Source organism: Camelus bactrianus, chromosome 10 (assembly GCF_048773025.1).
Source record: "Camelus bactrianus isolate YW-2024 breed Bactrian camel chromosome 10, ASM4877302v1, whole genome shotgun sequence".
Classification (NCBI taxonomy): domain Eukaryota; kingdom Metazoa; phylum Chordata; class Mammalia; order Artiodactyla; family Camelidae; genus Camelus; species Camelus bactrianus.
Window position 1 is genome coordinate 42431527 of NC_133548.1, and position 12523 is coordinate 42444049.

General features: G+C 37.2%; 1 long non-coding RNA gene across 3 annotated transcripts in view; it reads right to left on the reverse strand.

Annotated features, from left to right (window-relative positions):
• LOC141578862 (uncharacterized) overlaps positions 1 to 12499 on the reverse strand; it is a 34847-nt gene extending 22348 nt beyond the window's left edge. Inside the window, exons 1-3 of one of the 3 annotated variants that reach the window (XR_012509683.1) lie at positions 12048 to 12499; positions 5986 to 6451; positions 1358 to 4416 (exon numbers count right to left, since the gene is read on the reverse strand). This is a non-coding gene — a long non-coding RNA (uncharacterized LOC141578862). Of the gene's footprint in view, positions 1 to 1357; positions 6452 to 12047 lie in introns of those variants that run through there. The other 2 variants (XR_012509684.1, XR_012509682.1) reach the window with 2 other exon arrangements.
• Between the last annotated feature and the right edge of the window lie 24 nt (positions 12500 to 12523).

Consider the following 12523-nt stretch of genomic DNA (forward strand, 5'->3'; position numbering starts at 1 on the left):
TAATCCCAATACATTTTTTTTTTTGGCAAGATGATAATTGAGTGGAAATTTTAAATTCTCTTTTTAAATCCTTAAACAAATCATTCCTCCTAAGCTTTTACACTTAATTACTACCATCTATTGGCCACCACCTATTAAATTATAAATGAGTATGTACAAAGCCTACTGTGTACCGGGAACTATTCAAGGTGCTGTAGTACTGTGGTAACCACGGCAGACAAGGTCTTACCTAGGGAGACAGACAATAATCAAATAAATACAATTTCAGATGCTATAGTGTGAGGAATATAAGACTAAATGTCATGAGATAGAGTCATGGGAGGAAGGCAATATAAAACAGGATAGTCGGAGAGGGCTGACATTTGACTGAAACCCAACTGATAAGGAGGTAGCCACTCAAAGATTTGGAAAAGAGCTTCTCAAACTAAGGAACCAGCTGGAGGCCTGATGAAATGTGTGGCAACTTTCAACATTTTGGATGCTGAGAATGCAGGCCCTCTCCATTCCTCCCACCCTCACCAATGAGAAACCAGCAGTAAGAACAGTGCCAGATTGGAATATTTTACTTAACTTCCGGAAGGTGAAGGACCTGATATGGAAATAAGCAGAAGTCAAAAAGAAGACGAAGGTAAATTGGAACCTAAAAGTGTACCTACTATGATTTTCTATCATAAAGGTGAATTCTAGGAAATTTGATTTAATTTCATTGATTCAATAATGAAATTGACTAGCAAGGAATCTACCCTAAGTCACTCTTCTAAGCTTAGTGCATCGCTCTATTTATAACTAAATGTTTCCTGAAGTAAAATAGGAAACAACCACTTTGCTCCCTGTATTTATACTTCTCAACAGAGATCCCAGAGTAGATTTTCTTACATTTGTGGTAAACTACTTTTAACTATGCATCAAGGCAATAAAAATAGTTTTCATGTGATTATGTCTTTGGAAACCTGGCACAAAATGTGATTTCACTTAGAGAGTGTGGTGTGACAGCTGTAAATCGCCACATTTCAGCTTAATGCTTCAATATTGTATTTTCAGTGTGACTGAGTCGCAGGCTTTTCCTGGCTTTGACTGCCTTTTCCATAGAGAAGCTGGCACTCAGACAAATCCCCTGAGACACTGTCACAAAGAGATGCTGACAGATGTCTGTCTCTCAAAGGTCCTAACTGAGCAACATTCCATCCAGACGTGCTGGGCATGAGCATGGGTGTCTGTCTGTTGGCCTATGGAAGGGTCTTCTCACTCTGTCCTGCCAGCAGCCAAAAGGCATGGAGACTCTTTGGGATGGGAGTTCTGCTCTGGGGCCAGCATGCTCTGGTAGAAAGGCATTGGGCCAGTTTGTTTGTTTATTTAATTTTTCTTTTTTTTTTTGCGGGGGGGGGTTGGTAATTAAGTCTACTTATTTATTTATTTTTTATAGGAGGCACAAGGGATTGAACCCAGGACCTCGTGCATGCTAAGCATGCGTTCTACCACTTGAGCTATACCCTCCCCTGGCCAGTTTAAAAGGGCAAGGAGTCTTATTCAAGGAAGCCAGAAGTAGTGCAGCAGGCTGGAGAATCAAATCTTTCTTCTCATTATATGGTTCGGTTATTGAGTAAGTACTTAATAAATGATTGACCCTGTTCAGGCACTCTTCTCTATACATGTGATGTTTTTGTTTTTCTTTTTTGATGGAGGTGCTGGGGATTGAACCTAGGACCTCATGCATGCTAGGCATGCTGGCTACCACTGAGCTATACCCATCCCCCCTCAACATGTGTGATGTATAGATGAAAGCTTAACTCAAGGAACTCATCCCAACTTGTTTGGGGAAATAGCCTATAGCCGCCAACCCATTTTTTAGCCACTCCACCCCAACTCCAAGACTGCTTATGACTCATTCAATGAATTTTTAACTAGTTATATCAAGTTCTTCTATGCCAGGCACTGTGGTCTGCTTAAGATATACAGAAATAAAAGGACAGATTGTTCTTAATACTGTACACACAAAAATGTTACAGTGGTTATCTTGGGGGAGTAGAATTAGCTGGAGATATGGACAAAGACTCTTAATTTTTAGTTTTTGAACTTTACTATTTGAACTTTTTGTAACAATTTTTTGGCACTGATTTTTTTTTTTTTTTTTTGGTAACCCAGTTAAAATATTCTAAGCAACTGTTTGTGCCAGGCACTCTTCTGAGCTTTGGGAAGACAGCACTGAATAAAGCAGAAAAAGTCCCCTGTCCTCATGGAGCTTGCATTCCAATTGGGGAGGCAATACAAGACAAAAAATCTATAGAAATATCCTATATAATATAACGATAATCAATGGCATGTCCTATGGAAAAAATAATTTTTTAAAATAAAAATTTTCACTTCAAAAAGTTATTCTAGGGGGAGGATATAGTTCAGTGGTAGAGTGCGTGCTTAGCATGCAAGAGGTCCTGGGTTCAGTCCCCAGTACCTTCGCTAAAATAAATAAACCTAATCACCCCTCCCCCAAAGTTATTCTATTCTGATTTATTCAGATAATCTTGACTCCTTAGAGATCAGGATTCTTTACTGGCTTGGGCAAATATGAGCACTGAGAGAAACAGGCCAGAGAGCCAAGCCTCAAATCCTTAAGCCATCTGGACTCTTATCCAGAACTCTCCCCACCCAGCACAAATGAAAAGGCAGTCTGAGCTGCCTGCATTCTTTTGGCACAAGAGCAATGTCAATCCAGAGAGCTTGACCTGGCTGGTTGCTCTTGGCCAGAGCCCAGGCCTTTCCCCACCCAGTTTGGGGACAGAACTCACTGCTGTGCCAATATTTGAAGGTGCTGACCCAGCCTACCCCCACATCCATAGCCTGCTTCTTCTTTCCGGCTTCACCAGCTGGGTTTTAGGGACCTGATCCCACAGGCTTCTGGCTTGCCTCGTCTGACTGCTGCCTAAACACTGGGACTTAAAAATTAGTTCTAAATGTCTGAGACCAGCCACCACATTCCAACCTATTTTTAGGATAACATCCTCCTTCTTTGGCTCCCTGAGAAACTATTCTTTTTCTATTTCTAAACAGTTTCCATTCCCAGTTCAGACTGAGGTCTCCTCACCTGGGAATGCAAAGCTTAGGGGTTCTAGTTCCTGCTTACAGCCAAGAAGATGTTGTTTTCACTGAATTCCTCTAGTCAAAGAAGAGGTAAGATTTGATATGATATTAATGAAACACAACAAAAATTGTATGTACATTAACATTACAAACATTAAAAAAAATCTTTTTCATTTTCATTCCAATCATGGAGGTAAAACAAGCTTACTGCAAAAACTTTAGAAAATACAGTACAAGTAATTTATACCTTAATAAATTATTTTCATTTTGATCTATTCTCATCCTCACGTGTTAGCTGTTGTTATGAGTTAAATATTTATGCACCTGGACAAAATTCAAAAAGTAAAATCTCACTGTTCCCTTGCCACCCAGTTCCTCTTCCTGAAGCGAACTGTTCATAGTATTCTCTTATAATCCTTTTTATTTCTGTAAAATCTGTAGAAATGTCCTACTTTCTTTTCTGACTTTAATTTTTTTTATTTTTCTTGCTTTGTATCTTAGTCAATCTAGCTAAATATTTGTCAATATTGTTGATTTTTTTGAAGAACAAGCTTTTGGTTTTATTGATTTTTCTCTGTTGTTTTTCTATTCCGTATTGCACTTGTCTTCATTCTGTTCTATATTATTTCCTGTCTACTGCTAGCTACTGGTTTAGTTTGCTCCTTTTCCTAGTTCCTTAAGGTGTAAAATTACTTTATTGATTTACTTTGCCACTCTCTCTACTATATATATAGACATTATTAATATTCACTATTTTATCTTACAGTACAATTGATTTTTTACAGTACTGTTCTATGAATTTTAGCAAATATACAGATTCACAAAACCAACATCATAATCAGGGTACAGAACTACTTGTTCTGTTAATTACTTAGAGACGAGTGGGGAAATCTCCAAATATAATTATGATTTGTGTATTTATTTCTTTCAGAAATGTTGCCAGCAATGCAAAGAATTTTTTTCTTGAATCATTTGAGTGGGAGTTGTTGATATAATATGTAAAGTTACTCTTTTTCCTTTCATAATTAATATTTTTAAGATAGATACTTTGAAACTACATAAATATACTATTTTCATCAAACTTTTAATTTAGTCATTGACTTTTTTATTAATATAAATTCATGATTTCATATTTTATGCAATGGGGTATAGTCTCTTAATATCAGTATTTATTTTCCAGCTCAAATTATACCCAAATTGGCCATTGAAGCCTCTTCAAGCTGGCTCTTGTCCTTTTGGTATGCCCCTGTCATTTTTTGAGCTCTTCCTTGTTTCTTGCACAAGATGTTCCAGATTCATCTTGTATTTTTCCATGCTCCAACCCTGTAATCAGCCATATCTCTAAGAAATGGAGAATATTACTTAGAAACAGGATCTTGGCACTAAGTATGTTCATTGTCCATGAGGCATCACTGCCCCAGGCCCTTTGGGTCGACACACTCGTTTACATTTGTACTCATTCCTACTTCTGTCTGTCCATCTGTCTGACTATCTATCTGTTTTCATCTATATGTCTATTGAAAACCATGATGTCAGACTAATACTTTCAATTTCAATACCTCCAACATTACAAGTTTCATTCTACTTTTCTCCCTTTCCATGTTTCTAATGATGATAGTAAGAAAACTCAGGCTTTTATTATCCCTAACATTTTTACTTATTTTTTAAGTCAATCTACTAGTTTGTAACCAATCCCTTTTTGCTACACTCTTCTCTCTCCTGTGCAGATGCCCACCTTATCCCACTTGAACTCCAATACCTCACACCAGGTTGCCCTATGTGGATGCACTTTTCACCCAGTTTTGACTCTTGACTCCTGGTACTAGGGTAGTGTCATCACTGCCCCCTGTGGATACTCCTTTCTCTTCCTTTGGCTTTGACAATCTGCTTTGAGCCGCCCCTTCCTGGGGATACCCTTGTCCCCTGATGTGCAGAAATGAGTTAATATACCAGCCTTGAGCCTGTCATCCCTAGGAGGGTGTGTATGCAAGGTTGGCCCTAGGCTGGCATCTGGTACGTTGGATTTCAGGAAGGTTCATACCATTCCATTCTGATAACAGTGGTTCACTGTGCCTAGACTGTTCGTATGAATAATGTGGTTTATGCTGAACAAGTGCTTTCCTTGTGTGAATCTGGAATTTTGGTACATGCTAGGTATGGAATGCCTTTGTGACCAACTTGCAATAAAAACCTTGAGTGCTGAGTCTCTAATGAGCTTCCTGGTAGACAACATTTCACGCATGTTGTCACAATTTGTTGCTGGAGGAACTAAGCATGTTCTGTGTGATTCCACTGGTAGAGAACTCTTAGAAGCTTGTGCTGTGCTTGGTTTCTTTGAAATTTGCCCCATACACCTTTCCTTTTGCTGATTTTGGTTTGCATCGTTTTGCTGTAATAAATCATAGCCTTGAGTATGACTATGTGCAGAGTTCTGCAAGTTAATCATTGAACCTGGGAGTGGTTTTGGGGACCTCTGACGCACCTGGCTTGGGCTCTGAAACCCCACTGAACTGCCTCTCTATAAGGACACTCCCCACTCTGCTTGGGTTTTACACCCCTATGTAGAACCAGTCCCCTTATTCTGTCTGGGCTCTGATACCCTACACCAGGCTGCCCCACTTCAGGGACACTTCAGGTGATGTCCTCACACCACTCGTTTCCAGTTTTTAGCTACTGTGACTAAAGCTGCTGTGAATATTTGTGGTGTAAGTCTTTTTGTCTACATGTATTTTTAACTATACTTAAGAGTGGCACAGCTGGGTCATAAAGTAAGTGCCTGTTTTGTTTTACAAGAAATTGCCAAAACTTTTTCCAAAGTGGTTATACCATTTAACACTCCCACCAATGATACATGATTACCAATTACCCTATAAAAACTATATAATGAAGAAATAAGTCTTTTACTGTTACCTGTCTATTTTTGGCACTCTTCATTCCTCTGTAGGTCTGCATTTTCTTCTGCCATCATTTTCCTTCGACATTTCTTGTATTTTAAGTATGCTGATGACAAACCTCTCAGCTTTCGTTTAACTGAAATATCCTTCTTTCACCTTTGTATTTGAAGATATTGCTGCTGTATTTAAAATTCTCAGTCCACAGTTTTGAATTTCTTTTCTTTAAACAATCTAAGGCAGTTGTTCCATTTTCTTCTTATTTGCATTTTTTTTTAACAAGAAGTTTGCATTCATTCTTACTGTTGTTCCCCTGAATGAAATGTGTCTTTTCCTCCAACTCCCTTCTGGCTGTTCCAAAGATTTTCTGTTCATTTTTGCCTGTCAGTATCATTATGACATGTCTAAGTGTGTTTTTCTTTATGCTTATCCTGCTTGGGGTTCAATGAACTTTTTGATCTTTGAGCTTATTGTTTTCAACAAATCTGAAAAAAAAAAATTAGCTATTATTTTAAAAAGTACTTCAAATATCCAAATTTTTCTCTTCTTTCTTTCTAAAATTCTGATTAGACATATGTTGGACTCAGCCTTTTTCTGTCTGTGCTACAATTTGAAGGAATTCATTTGGTATGTCTTTAAATTCACTGGCTTTTTCTTTTGTAGTGTCTAAGTTGATTTTAAACCTGTGGAGTTAATTTTTCACTTCAGATACTGTATTTTTTAGTCCTAGAATTTCTATTTTGTTCTGTTTTATGGGTTACATTTCTTTATTGATACTTCTCACTTGTCTCATTATTGTTCATGGTTTCCTTTAAATCATTGAACATATTCATAACAGCTTTCTTAAAAAGTCATTCCTGGGTCTCTATTGATTGATTTTTCTTCTGATCATGGGTTACCTTTCCCTGCATATTTAAATGTCTGGTAATTTTAGATTACATGCTGAACATTGTGGATTCCATGCTACAGAACTTCTTGATTTTATTTTCTTTTTCAAAAAACTTGAGCTTTGGCACAGCAAAGTAAATCAGTAAATCATCAACAGAATGAAAAGGCAACCTACTGAATGGGAGGAGTTATTTGCAAATCATATATCTGATAAAGGGTTAATATCCCCAATTTATAATGAACTCACACAATAACAAAAACAAACAACCCAATTGAAAAATGTGCAGAAGATTTGAATAGACATTTTTCCAAAGAAGACATACAGGTGGCCAACAGGCACATGAAAAGATGTTCAACATCACTAATTATCAGAGAAATGCAAATCAAAATCACAATGAGATATCACCTCACACCTGTTAGAATGGCTATCATAAAAAAGACAAGAAATAGGAGGGAGGGTATAGCTCAGTGGTAGAGTGTATGCCTAACATGCATGAGGTGATGGGTTCAAGCCTCAATATTGCCATTAAATAAATAAATGAATAAACCTAATCACCCTCCCACAAAAAAAGATAAATTTTAAAAAGTTTTATATAAAAAATTGAAAAGAAATGCCTTAAAAAAAAAAAGAGACAAGAAATAAAGGGGAGGGTGTAGCACATGCTTAGCATGCATGAGGTCCTGGGTTCAATCCTCAGTGCTTCCATTAAAAAAAAAAACCTAATTACGCCCCCCCCCAAAAGACAAGAAATAATAAGTATTGCAGGGCATGTGAAGAAAAGGGAACCCTTGTACACTGTTGGTGGGGATGTAAATTGGTGCAGCCACTATGGAAAACAGTATGGAGGCTCCTCAAAAAATTAAAAATAGAACTGACATGTGATCTAGCTATTCTACCTCTGAGTATTTATTCAAAGAATACAAAAGCACTGATTAAAAAAGAAAGATACATACACCCCTGTATTCACTGAGGCGTTATTTACAATAGCTCTATTTAGGCTACCCCTTCTTGTGCTGTGGTTCAGAAAGTGCCTCTAGGCGAAAAGTCATGTGATCATGAGACTCTTGTCTCTCTTCTCTCAAGGGTCATAGTCCTTGACTGACTATTGTTTAGTATCTAAAAACAGTTGTTGCCGATATTTTGTCTGGTTTTCTAGTTGTTTGCAGTGGGAAAGCTGGTCTGGTACCAATTACTTTGTCACGGCTAGACAGGGAAATCTCAAATTGGCTTTTGGCTTTGTATTATATTTTAAGAGGCTTTCCCAGTGATTTTTCTTGCGGAGGGTCAATAGTGACTTGGAAGGAAGTATGAAGTATTCTGGATGTTGACACCTCCCCTGTTGAGTTTGTGAATATTCAGCAAGCTGCAAACTTAAATTATGCCCATATTTCTTTATATATAATACATTCCCTTATTCCAATATTGACTTAGATTCTCAAAAAAGTTTTTTAACTTTTATTAGATAAATATTTGCTATGCTTGCACAAAGATAAACCTCCAGGGCCTGTGAGTCAAGATTAAAAGCAGAAAAGGATGGTGTTTGCTCTAGAGATTAGGGGGCAAAAGGGAGGAGCTGACAATAAGAAGCAAGAACAGAAATGTCTAAAAGAATTTATTTACTGTCTCTCTGTTTCTCCTCAAACAATTCAATGATTCCCACATTGTTCATTATTGTTTTGTGGAGTGAATTTTTCTTTAGGTGTGTGATGAAGTGCTTAATTCTGTTTTAAGGTTGCACAAGGGTAAAATCAGAGGCTTTCTTATAGTTTATACTAAGAGAGGTCTTTTGCCTGAGATGATAAAAAGTTTTTTCTATTTTTTCTTTCTGTATTTTCATAGTTCTTATTAAATTTAAAGGCTTAATTATCTGATAATGAATTTTGTACATAGTATATGATATCTGACTTAAAAAATTGATTAGACAATTATCCTAGTACCATTTATTGACTAACTGATCTTTTTTCCTTCTGATTTAAAATGCTTCCTTTATCATATATTGATCCTTATGATTATATGGGTCTATTTGTACCTACATTTTTCTTGATCCAGTACACCTCTGTTTTAATTACTTTATAATATTTTTATATTTGCTGGTGCAGATCTACCACCCTTAGTCTTCTTTTTTCATTTGAGCATTTAACTATCTAGTGATCATATGCATTTGGGGAGCTTTCATGTAACACAAAGGCATTCACTATACAAAAATATACTGAGAAAGGAACCATGCTGGATCACAAAGGGGTTTATAGTCTGGTGGCAGATATTAAATAAATAATTAATATAATTAGGTAATTACTAAGATAAAATCAATCCAGGGGAGGAGGTGCCTGTCATGATTGGTACCTTTAAGACAACTCTTCAAGGATAAGCAGTAATTGATCAAAGGGAAACACTGGGGAGAAGACATTGAGGGCAGAGGGATAACAATATTCCAAGGGCACAGTAGCACAAATGAGTATGGCATGTTCAGGGTATTATATGTGGTTCAGAATGGTTTCTTTCATTCATTTATTTGTTTATTCATGTTGGATTCAGAGTCAGCTAGACCATATGAGCTTGTGTCAGATCATGAAGGCGTTCAAGATTGTCTCTTAGAAGGGGGAGAGGGTATAGCTCGAGTGGTAGAGTGCATGCTTTCAAATTAATTGAATTTAATGAATATTAAAAGAGAATTCTTAGGTTTCTGACTTGAGCAAAAGGGGAGCTGATGGTGCCATCTCCTAAAACTGTGAATACAAGAAGTGTTTAAAGTTTGGAAGGCTAAAGTTGATTTCAGATTGGGATGTTCTGAGTTTGAGGTGCTTGTGGTACACCCTAGTATAAATGTCTAATAAGCTTTATGTGTATAATTCTTGTGTTTGAAATAAACATTTGTCACCTATGTACATATAAGTGGTTGTTAAAGTCATGGCCAAGATTGCCTGGAAAAAGACTGTAGACTGAGAACAGATATCTTGGAGAAATGTCAGTATTTAAGGGAAAGGGAAAAGAGTTTCCTTCAAAAAAGTTTACAAAGAGGTCAGAGAATTGTCATGGAAACCACAACAGAGAGAGCAGTTAATGTATTAAGCAATGGAGAGAGGTAACAAATGACTAAAAATACAATCCAGTGAAAAGAATCTCACTGGTGACTATAAGGAGATGAGTTTCAGGTGAGAAAAGGTGATAGCAGTCAGGAAGTGAGGAAGTATAGATAGACAGTATCCAAAACAAAATTCAGCATCCTTCCCTCCAATGTGACTCTTCTTCCTGTAATCTTAAGCACAAATATTTCCCTCAGCCTCCTAAACTAGAAATTCTCTAACACCTAACCCTTTTCCTCTCACTTAGTATTCTTGTCTAATTAGGGCATTAGTTCCTAGATTCCTTAAAATTTCTAATATTCCAGAAGGAAAAAACCCAAATATCATGATTGTCTATTGGATTGGTGGTATTAGAGATGATTTTTATGTTTCTCTGATAGTTTGCTTTTTCAATATTTTTCTGGAATAACTAGCATGTATTTACTCATATAATTAAAGTAATAAAAGTTTTCAAATAATTTCTCTTATACATCATCTTGTATCTGACATCATCTCTGTTTCCAGTCCGCCATCCTGGGTCTAGCCAGGATTATCACAGTAACTTCTTAGATTCTCCTTCTGCTGCTAGAGTGGCATGCCTCCAATTCTGTCACTGGACAGTCAGAATAAGATTTGTAAATACAAATCTTAATAGTTTCTCCAGTTAAAAGTTCTTCCATGGCTTCAGACATCTTTGAGGATTAAGTTCAAACTTCTAGCACTTTGTGATAATAGCCTTGTCTTATCTCATCTCACTTCTTTCCATTCTCCTATGCTTGAAGCTTTCTTTCAAAAATAAGCAGTAGCTCCTAGCATTTGCAAAAGCTGTTTTCTCCTTTCCTTTGTTAATTTCCACTCACCCTTTAAATCAGTTTAAGAATCTTTCTTCCTAGGAGACATTTGCTGCAGCTCCATTCTAATTTAGACGCTCCTCTCTGCTGTTGCAATCTATTCACCTCTCAATAAGTGTCATCACACTGTATTAATGAAGTTGTTCATCTTTTCCTAATTTGTCGCCTATTTAAGTATTCTTCTACGAATTTTCTGTTCATATCCTTTCACCACTTTTCTGTTGTGCTTTTCTTATTGATTTGTAGTAATTCTTATTTATGTGGCAAGTATTTTTTCTCAGTCTGTTCCTAGGTTTTAGAGTTTATTTTTTGGTGTTTTTGGTGTACTTAAAAAACTTTTTTTAGCAGGGAGCTTATATAGCTCAAAGTGGTGGAGCATGGGCTTAGTGTGCACAAGGTCCTGGGTTCAATCCTCCGTACCTCCTCTAAAAAAAGGTAAGTAAATAAATAAACCTAATTATCCCCCCCCGAAAAAAGAAAATTAAAAAAGAAAATTTTTTTTAGTAAAATGTATCAAGTGTTTAGAAATAGTTATGCATTTTGCTCAGGAAGACCTCTATACTAAAGATACAAATTTACTTGCTTATGTATTTCTTCTAATATTTTGTTTTTCATAGGTATCTCTTGGAATTTGTTTTTGGGTAAGCATTGTCCACATTATTAGTCTCTTCATAATTTTCTATGGTTGAAAATCTATTCAACAAATTTACTGAATGCCCACTTAGGTGCTGGCACTGTCAGCTGTTGGAAGATACAATGGTGAACAAAAAGATAAGACCCCTTACCTTCTAGAGGTGGAGACAGACAATAAACAAGTAAACAAGTAATCCAAATAATTATTGCTTTTGATAATGACCATGATGGAATTAAATGGGAAGCTACCTCTTAAGAGTGGTCACTGAAAGTCTTAATGTAAGGAGGCAGAGGATCTGTACATAAAACAGTTCCATTGACTGACTCTCCCATCCTTTACTTAACAAATTTTCTTTAGTGTTGGGGTTTTAGATTGCTTCTGCACTTATCATTATGCTAACAAATAATTCAGTTAGGAATACCTTCCCCAGTATGTTTATTCCCATGGAATAGTCTCCTAGAAATGCAATTACTGGATAGGAACAATCAGTATTTTTATACACATTGCCAAGTTGCTTTCAAAAGGGAATCCCAATACACTCACCAATGAGTAAGCTGAATACCGCTCTGAGAGGTAGGAGGGGAAAAAGTAACTATCAAAAAAGTACGTTTGGGCTCAGCAAAAGGAAAAGATGAATGAACTGACCTGGATTCACAAGTGAGGGGTAGCAGAGTGATGACATGGGAAAGCTTTTGCTTGGGAACAAGAAAACCGGATTGGATTCTAAATCCATTTCGGCCACCCTGTGACCTTCACAGGTTATAGCTCCTCCCTGAGCATTAGTTTCCTGAAACTCAGTGGGTTCGGTTCAGGCTTTATGTTTTCCAACATCTTCAGGCCAAGAATTGTCTAGTCCCTATAGGTTAGAGCCAGTTGGTGGAATTGGTGGAGAAGGCAGTAGGTTGAACAGACGTCCATTGCGAAACGCCGACTAATCATTCCCAGGCACTTCCGGCCGCCAGAACAAAGGGATTGAAGTCTCCGTGCCCGCACTTCCGGGTAATTAAAGCTGCGCATTAGACGCCTGCGTCCATGAGTCACACAGGCTGACGCTCATGCGGCGACTGCGCATGCTCCGCGCAGTCACGAAGCGGGGCGGGGCAGCAAATGGGGTGGGCAGG